At 35.8% G+C, this 10,672-nt stretch overlaps 1 protein-coding gene across 1 annotated transcript in view; it reads right to left on the bottom strand.

Moving 5' to 3' along the window:
- Positions 1-10,672, bottom strand: part of LOC116852735 (leukocyte tyrosine kinase receptor-like) — a 360,643-nt gene that overhangs the window by 171,883 nt on the left and 178,088 nt on the right. The gene's annotated exons all lie outside the window — the stretch shown is intronic.

Raw genomic sequence — 10,672 nt, 5'->3', positions numbered from 1 at the left:
TGACACTATTAATGTTTATAGCAGCACTGTTAGTGACTCTAGTAATGACATTAATAGTACTAATTGTAACTATTAGTGCTGATAATGACACGATTAGTATTAGCAGTGATACTATTAGTGACACCAGTAATAGCAGAAGTGACACTACAAATGCCAATAGTGGTAATACGAGTATTATAAGTGACATTTGATGAGCTGATGTGTATAAGTATGTAAACTTTATTATTACTATAGAAAAATTATGAAAGATAATTTATTATTACAGGAATACGTTTAAGGTACAAAAATTTATTCTATTATATCTATGACAATTTATTTATTATATCTATAACAAATACATGTCTACATAATCAGCAGACAATGTTTTTCTAACGTTTTTTAAATATTTACTTTTCATTTTGATGTTACATTGTGCAGTTTATTGTAAAAATAATATTTATTAAATATTTATTAAGTGTTTATATAACATTTATTAAACATTTAAAATAAAGATTTAAGAAAAATATTTATATAACATTTATTTAACGTTTATTTAACATTAAATAAAACATTTAAAATAATATTTAAAAAAACGTTAATTTAATATTGATTTAATATTTGTATTACATTAATCAAACATTTAAAATAATATTTAAAAAAACGTTAATTTAATATTGATTTAATATTTGTATTACATTAATCAAACATTTAAAATAATATTTAAAAAAACGTTAATTTAATATTGATTTAATATTTGTATTACATTAATCAAACATTTAAAATAATATTTAAAAAAACGTTAATTTAATATTGATTTAATATTTGTATTACATTAATCAAACATTTAAAATAATATTTAAAAAAACGTTAATTTAATATTGATTTAATATTTGTATTACATTAATCAAACATTTAAAATAATATTTAAAAAAACGTTAATTTAATATTGATTTAATATTTGTATTACATTAATCAAACATTTAAAATAATATTTAAATAAACATTTTTTTAGTACTGATTTAATATTTATTTTTTAAACATACTTTTTACATTTAAAAAGATCTTCTTTTCTTTTTAATAAATCATTTGTTTTCGTACATGGATATACCATATGGTATACAATATAAAGTGTCTCTCGTTGGAAGTGACAATGGCGCAATGAGTAAAATGAATGACTCAAGAAGCAGAGGTCTCAGGTTCGAGTCCCAGCATGGTAAGCAAATTTTCGAAGTACAATTTAAATTGAATTAAATAGCGCGTGAAACAATAAAGTGGAAAATTTAAAAAAACATTCAAGAAAAAAGAAAAATATTTATATTTTTATAATATTTATAAATATTCACGTAAACGTTTAATAAATATTTAAAAAACGTTTATTAAATATTTTAAAAACAGCGAGTCTATGTCTCGTAGCTATGGGACGCGACGAGATACGATTCGCGAGTGTCACGGTCGCACGTCGGCCGAAGGCATCTTTCTTTCCGCTGCCGCTTTCTGTATGCTAATTTGTTTAAACAAAATAATTAATTTCTCAAAAACTATTGCAAATATCGCAAAACGGCACAGGGCTTTCTTTCAATCCGTTCTACGTTCTCACCAAGGGTCTTCATGGAACTTCAGGACACCTTGTGTATATATATATATATATATATATTTTTTTTATATTCTTTTAGCATATTTTGTGCAGAGTCTATTAGCAACAGTATCTGTGACAGAAAGGCAGATTGCACACAATTTTTAGCTCTATTGGGAAACGAACCTATGCTACGTTCACTCACTATTTAATTTCATATTACATATATTCATACATTGTACATAAATAACTGCACATTTCAAAAATTTATGATTAAATAAAAGTAAAAATAAAAACACATTTTCTTTTATTATATTACTAACACTTTGATTTTGCCAATATCAATTCGTAGCATTATAACATTATATTCGCAAAATATTATTGAAATATTATTGTGAGTGAATAATTCCAGCAATGTACAAAAGTAATAGTTATTTTTTAATAGTACAAGAGTAAATAGTTTATTTTTTAACTATATTTTATAATACAGTAATTTAAACAGGTGTATATGTGTATAATAACCGGGATCTGAAGTTTAAAGAGATTAAATTTCTCGCGCGTCACCAAAAATTGCCCAACTAATGGCGGACTTTCGGCGAATGTGTTCCGCTCTGCCTAGATTCTCTCTGGTAGCAATAAGCAAAATAACCAATCATAGTCCATCTTCAATCTGGCAGATTGCAATTAAGACTGTGATTGTTTACTTTGTTTATATTCTAAGCCTATGTTTTGGGCCTTGTACAATAAACATGATTAGCGACGAGTGATGAGCGATATCCAATGAGAGCTTTTATTTCTTCTTAAACAGAATTCTAATTGGATATCGCTCGTCGCTAATCGCTAATGGTTTCACAGATCAGCGCGATGCATGACGCGACATGCGATATGCGACGAGCGATATCCAATCAGATATGTCTCAGATATACAGAGTGTCCCGCTACTACCGCATTATCTCTTAAGGGAAGTAATTTGAATAAGAAAATCCTAATACAAAAATGGCGAAGCTATAATACTTTTTAAATTATAAACGATTAAAGTTAACTAATTATATTGGCTCAAGTATGCGCGCTCAGGTACGGTACAACACAGTGGTACAGGTGCATGCACATGTCGTCCCTTTTTCAAACATTGATACGGAAGTTCTATACATACAATAATATATGTAATAATAATTTGCCTTTTCTATCATTTAAATAAACATGCCGCAAATAATAACAATCTCGTCAAAATGTTATGAATAAAATATCACACATTACATACATTTATGAGAATCAGTAAGCTGTTACACATTTGACGTTTCTTTCAGGGATTTACAACTAATTTCATATCTTATGCAAATTCTCACTTATGTGCATGCACCTGTACCATTGTATGTTGTACGGTACCTGAGCGCGCGTATTTTAGCCAATATAATTGGTCAACTTTAATCATTTATAATTTGAAAAGTATTATAGCCATTTTTGCATTAGGATTTTTTTCTTCAAATTACTTCAGGAATCCGTCCTTAAGAGATAATGCGGTAGTGGCGGGACACTCTGTATATCAGATATATCTACAGGGTGATCGGAAACAATCGCATTCGGTTAATATTCTCGTATTTTTGAGCGAATTCTAAAACTATTTTTCCTCTTGCAAAATGTTAGCCGGGGCTTAGTTGCTGAGGTATAAAGAGAAATAGTTAGCCACTCACAGGCCAGATACCGAAAGTAGGTAGGGGCGGCACACAATTCACCGTCAGACATAGACGTTGGGCAATACACATGTGACAATATTCATACATCTTAGTTTGTAAATTTTCAATGCTTGCGTCAATGTCATTGTACACAATAGTAAATAAATTATTTTAACTTAACTGAATATGATTATAACATAACATGTAAATGTGAAATAGTCGATTGCGTTCGCGCACGCAAACTTAACCTAAGTGCAATATAAACTTTACAAATACGAAAAACTTTAAAAAAATAAGCACAAGAAGCAATATAAACTTTACAAATACGAAAAACTTTAAAAATAAACACGAAATATTAATCATACAAAGCATAAGATATTAGTAGTATACTAGACTAGAGATTCTAACTCAAGTCCTCTGAGGGGGGTGACGGGCGAGGTTATGATGTCACCGCGGGGAGGGGGGCGATATTAGCAGAGATCGATAATTGGGGAGGGGGGCATATCGATATTACCGACGGTCGGTAATTTTTTACCGATATTATATACCAACATTTAATTATATAATTTTTTACCAACATATTTACACAATACTAATATTACCGACGATCGATAATTTATTACCGATATTATATACCAACATTTAATTACTTAATTTTTTACCAACATATATTTACATAATTTTTTACCGACATATTTACATAATACCGATGATCGGTAATTACCAATATTATATACCAATATGTTAATATAATTTTTTCAATCTTCTTTCGATAGATCATTTTATCAATCCGCGGCAGATTTTTCGCGGCGGTTTTTGCGACGAATTTTGCGGCGGTTCGCGGCAGATTTTGCGGCGGTTTTTGTGGCAGCCCGCGTCGTTCGCACCACCCGCGCCGCCCGCGCCGTCCGCTCTCGTATTTCGCGGCGTAATTTTTTTAGTCGCAGCTGCAAAATCTAACATTTTGCAAACGTATGCATTCGACAGTACGATGCGCAGAAAATGTGATATGATATTTTTATTACTAATGAGCACGTACACTGTGCCCCCACGACAAAATTTTGCAAGCGTTTGCATTTGACAGTATGATGCGCACGAAGAATGTGACACACGAATTTCTTATTATTATTAATGAGCACGTACATTGTGCCCCCGCGCCAAGATTTTGCAAGTGTTTGCGTGTTATGTATCATGGACAATATGTTATGTAAAGAACGGTAATGAAACGGTAAAGAAACGGTAAAAACGGTAAAAAACGGTAAAAGAAACGGTAAAAAAGCGGTAAAGAACGGTAAAGTAACGGTAAAGAACGGTAATGAAACGGTAACAGCTACCAAAAATCATAAAAACGATTACCGAAACGGTAAAGAACGATAAAAAGCGGCAAAGAACGGTAAATAAATGATAAAAAACTGTAAAGAAACGGTCAAGAACGGGAATGAAACGGTAAAAAACGGTAAAGTACGGTAAAGAGCGGTAATGAAACGGTAGATAAATGGTAAATAACGGGAATAAAACGGTAATGAAACGATAAAGTAACGGTAAAGAACGGTAATAAAACGATAAAAGACGGTAAATAACAGTAAAGAAACGGTAATGAAACGGTAAAGAAACGGTCAAGAACGGGAATGAAATGGTAAAAAAACGGTAAAGAACGGTAAAAAATGGTAAAAAAAAAACGGTAAAGAAACGGTAAAAAACGGTAAAGTAACGGCAAAGAACGGTAATGAAACGGTAATAGATACTAAAAAAAAATCGTAAAAACGATTACCGAAGTAGCGTATTCCGATATTTATATCAATGGTATAGTCCGTAAGTATTCATGTAGGATTTCTCTCTTTTATGCGTCACAATGCAGCATTTTAATGCTGTCGCATCGATTTGTGGTTGACAATAAGATGCGCAGAAAATGTGGAACCAGATACTATCATGAAGATCATAGGTATGCATATTTTGCACGTTTTGAAATATATAAAATCATGAGTATTACATCAGCGCATAGTTCAGTCAAGACCCAAGCAGCAACAGATACGGGACACAAGCAACAAATTGAACGGGAAAAATGGAGGAAAAATCAAGAAAGATATCGATGGTGCAGTTTTTGCGTGACAGGGAACTTGGTTTGCGAGGAATAAACAAACGCGGTGTGAAGGAAAATGTTAAAGTTCTCAGGTTCTACTCTCTAAATATTTGGCCCCATGACTTAGTGCAGGAGCACGCCAATCAGATAGTGGAAGATGTACGTAAGATTGCGACTGAGAATGCAAGTGAGATAAACACTGAATTGAATGAGCTTATAATGCATCCAGACATCAGAGTGCTGAATAACTATAACATTCAAAATTTCTATATAAAAATTCCGGCAGGTAATGGCAAGTTTACACGTATAGCGTTGTTCCATGACATACATTTATTCGATAATTTGTGGAATGCTGATATGTCAATCTTAAAGATAGAGCGACACGATAAACGCGAACTTTGTATGTATTATCGAGACAGTTTAAACTGGCCAAAAATAGATAAAATCATTTTGGACGATGAATCTAATGAATCTATGCTTTACGTCGATGAAATACGACGATGTCAAGGGTGTCCGTATGATAAGTGGGATCTGATGTCCGCGCATTAATTGACTGATTGAACCATAAATTGAGAAATTCTCAGTGCAATCTTAAGTATTACAATGCAACATTTTTTTGTGCTGATATATCAACGTGTGGATGCGGACTGCAAGACGTCGTCAGACGGCATGTGCGACAGCGATAAGACACGCGATATATGATATTACTATTAATAAGGAGCACGTTAGCACTGTGCTGATTTTGCACATTTGATAGAGCAACCCTCTCCAAACGAGACATATTTGTTAGAAAGAGATAGCGATGGACCATATAAAAGTCATCCAGGAGTCGCCGACAAATAGTCCAAGTCCAAGTCGAACAGAGAGAGATACAAAATACTGCATAATATAGAATATCGCAGACCCATATATGAGGAGGAGAAGGAGGAGATTTTAATACAAAGTCCTCCACCTAAGTTTTTTAAAATAGAATCTATTTTAAAAAACTTAGGTGGAGGACTTTGTATTAAAATCTCCTCCTTCTCCTCCTCATATATGGGTCTGCGATATTCTATATTATGCAGTATTTTTGCATAATCCTGATTCTTTATATTTTTTTAAATAATAATTAATACAATTTTAGATATTTTGTTCGAAGAAAATATCAACAATGAGAGAGAAACATCAGACAACGATGAGGAGCAGGAAAATACAATTGAAGTACCATAATTAATATCACCGATAGCAGTGACGAGGAGATGGAGGTTGCAAATGAGAGGGAGGCTACTGATAAGATGGGAGAGTCCGATAAAGAGGAGGAAATAGACGTTGAAGCTGTTGATGAGAGGAAGGAGAATAATAATAAGAGAGCATACAATAATTTCACATAAAATTTTTAATTTTTTCTGTATATAAAACCGTTAAAATTAATCTTTAAGTTTGATTTCAGAAGAAAATACAATTGAAGTAATTAATATCACCGATAGCGGTGAAGAGGAGAAGATGGAGATTGCAGATGAGAGGGAGGCTACTGATGGGATGGAGAAGTCAGATGAAGAAAAGGAAGTAGACGTTGAAGCTGTTGATAAGAGGGAGGCTACTGACGAGATGGAGGAGTCTGATGAAGAGAAGGAAGTAGAAATAATTAAAATTAATTACGGTGATATACAAATAATCATTAATTTATACTGATATATTTATTATCATTATTGTTATTATTATTGTTATTATATTATTCTTATTATACTATATATCATATTGTTATTATTATATTAATATTATTATTAATTATTATATATTAATAATTGTTATATTATAAGATATAGCAAACATTATAATAAACAGTTATTTTTTATAACACATTTTCCTTGTGTATCCACAAGTTGCATGATTTATCAAATCCCAACCATTTCACATAAACCTTATCACCTTTTCTGCGCAACTTTTTCGACCAAGTACACGTTTGAATTAGCAACACGATGCAGTTCGTACTCGTAGACACCTCCGACTACAGGCTGTCCGCGAGAATCTTCGAGCAGATAGGTCACAGGATTGGTCGCCTTACCTTGACGATCTTAAACACTTCAATAGTCCAATTGGGCGTGTAACCTTTAGCAACAACAGTCTTGAACTTGCTCACACGCACCGGATCGCCCACTTTGAATCTCGCCGGAGCTGCAATCTTTAAATTGCTGTAGACCGTATTGAGGAGTTTTTTTTAGCGATCGTAGGAGTCACATCGGCAGGACGCATACTGATGGTCCGGTGCTTGCGCCTGTTGTACTGCGACACGAGACTCGGTAGCGAGTCGATCCATTTGTAGGTTTTTTGTAGTGTAAACATTTTCCACACGTCATTCTTCAGCGTGCGATTGAATCGTTCCACGACGGAAGCCTCCATAACCGAGTACGTCGAATAATGATTGATGTTGTGTTTCTTCGCTAGTCTCTGCACATCGCTATTGTAAAATTCCTTCCCTTGGTTGGTTTGCAAATTTGTTAGACATCTTTCGCTGTCTCGAATTATCTTGCCGAACGTTTCGGCTACCTCCTTTCCGCTCTTAGTCTTTAGCGGCATGGCCCAAACATGCTTGCTTAGCACATCGATAACGATGAGTATGTAGCCACAGTTGAATCGCGAATATGGACGCATCTCTAATATATCAACTTGCCACAGATCATCGTATCTGCGCACAATAACGCGTCTACGAGGAAAATGCCTTCTCGCAGAAGCATGCAACTCCTCCACCAATCGTTGCTTTTCGAGACTGTGTTGGTTCCCCTCTCCACCAATTTTCCGCATGTTTGATCGCTAAAGTCGCTTCATCACGAATGACGAAACTGTGAGCGTATCGTTTTAGATTCCATCTATTCAACGCGTTCACGCGCTGCAAACACTTTCTTCCACGTCACGTGTCCCATGGCACGTGTTTCAGCATGAAGCCTGATCAGGTTTTTTTCAAATTCCTCCTGTTTCTTTTAAAATTCTTGCTGTTTCTCTCTCAATGTAGCGAAACCTCTTTCCACATATAGTCTATTGACCGCGTCACTGTCGACTTCCGGTTGCGCTACACATCGTATCTCGCGCGGTCTTGCATCAAAGTCGGAGGCGACAGAGTGTTATCGCGTACGTAATTTCTGAGTACTCCCTTCCACGTGTAATAGTCCATCGTCGGCGGTTCTCTCTTTTGGAGCGAAACACCAAATTTATTGATCGACATTTCGATGCGAGCAACGCGTATCATCGATGTGCGATTTAATTTATAACAAGGTCCGCCTTGCGAAGTTCCTCGATAATGGATAGAATTTCATTGCCGTGAGCGTTATTGCATCTTTGTCGGAAGACTTCCAGCAATTGCAGACGATTCACCTCATTGGGATCGTCTCAGTGAACATAGTCGATCGCATTATCGTTCAGTATCATGGTACGTGGTGTGGTTAAACCTCTGTCTGCCATGTTGAACGATGTACCAATCACTAGGGGTGCAATTATGTTTTTATATTTGTATCCCCTGTTACTCAATACGGGTTGTAGTGCGTTATGATTACGTCTGTGAGAATTCGTCGCCAGTAATATATTTTTGTATTTTTGTTTATCGGCCTCCATGTAGACGGCATCGTTGGGAATTCTCTTGAAAATCAGCTCTTATAGCCCAAGTGTTCCGCGTACTTTACACCGCCAATGATTATATCGTCAATATCCATGTCGAAACTTTTATCGCCGAGCTTCGTTCCATCACTGCTGAAATACACACCGTACACGTAGTCTATGGTGGTATGTTTGTCGCTGCTTAAGACTGCTCCCATGTATTTTTGCCCCAGTGGACCAAAATGGGTACGCAAAGTTTCCTGTCCCTCGGACGTTTGCAACTCACGTCTAATCGATGTTACGAGTGAATCGAAAACATTATTATTGGTGGTCAGAGTAACTGGTGGAGGTATTTCGCTCAATTGTGTACGATGCAAGTTCTCTGTTGGCGTGGAAGTTATCGTAGGAGAATCCATCGTGACATTCGATTTTCTCCGCTTCGGGTAGATTGGTGTAGAAGCGACAAGTAAGCGTTTGGCTATGTGCTTTGGTTTCTTCTCTTCGATCGATAACGCATCATTTCCCAGTATAGTCGATGCGTCAGATTTCACATGAGTGGTATGTTCCACAATCTGCCTCAGATGCTCGATAACAGGTCGAAAGTGTCTTTCCAACGCAGTATCTTCCTCTATCTTACCGGTTTTCAAAGCTCGATATTTCGTACGAATCGATTCGCTCGTTTTTGCAGTTTCCTTCACCATCTTCTTGTCATCTTTAATCTCTGAGTCGCTAATCTCTGTGTAATCCTCAACCGACGTCGCCATTATGATGTGTTAGACGTTTCCTCGTTGACGCACAAACAACAAATGGTCACGTTACGGTATTGCAAAATCGTTAAATCCCCGCCGATATCGTCCATTGGTCATAGAACTGTCCTTATCTATCACTACGAAACCATATTTCTGCTGCCAAAATTCGCGACACAGCGCACAAAATCTTCGTACATCATATCAGTGTTCACGTGATCTTTGTACACGTGTTTCAGATTGGTACCATCCTGCTTAAAAAGAATCAGCAGATTCGCATTATCCCGTATAAGATGCTTAGGTATATTTGCGTACATCTGACAGAGATAGAAATAGTCGATGTTCGAGTGACGACCCATAGCAAAACATTCTCTTATCGTATCTTGTTACATATATCTTGTTATTGTATACTGTCACACGTCGTCAAAAACAAAAATGGACTTTGGCAGCGCTTCGCTTGGTGGAACGACATCGATGTTATTGGAAAATGTAAAAAAGCCAATTTCGTCTATCGACGTAAACAAATTCTCCAAGTAGTTATATTTCGGTTGTTGCAATGATTTCGAGTACACATATAGGTTCTCGAAACGCAGGCCATGTGGGCTCTCGAGCAGGCTCACCAACACATTCGTCTTACCACAATTTTGATTACTACATACGATACCGCGTATGGTAATCGGTAGCAAGTGGCCGTGCTTACGCATGACATTTTCGGACGCTACTCGTATTCTATCATCGAAATTTGTCACGTGTATCGGTGTCAGTTGTCGTATGAATCGCATGTCGCTTAAAAATGCTTTATTGGCACGCGGCAACTATTTATAGGGGGGCGCCGAATCAAATCCGTTCACTCTCCAAAATGTTTCTCCTACTGTTGGATATTTGTGATATTCGAGACCTAACCTCCGAAATATATACCGAAGGTTCTATTGCGCGAGTTTTCGAAGCATATTGACGTTTTGTGGGACAGAATCCCGGAGCATATAAGGGCTGACCCGGAGGTTTGACAGTATTGTCGGTGCCTGGAACATTATAATCGTCCGTGGCAGCAAACG

The sequence above is a fragment of the Odontomachus brunneus genome, unplaced genomic scaffold (genome assembly GCF_010583005.1).
Source record: "Odontomachus brunneus isolate Ranch 3 - 2012 unplaced genomic scaffold, Obru_v1 Obru_scaffold_253, whole genome shotgun sequence".
Lineage (NCBI taxonomy): Eukaryota > Metazoa > Arthropoda > Insecta > Hymenoptera > Formicidae > Odontomachus > Odontomachus brunneus.
Note: the sequence above shows the minus strand (reverse complement) of the source record. Positions and strands in the feature narration are given on the sequence as shown.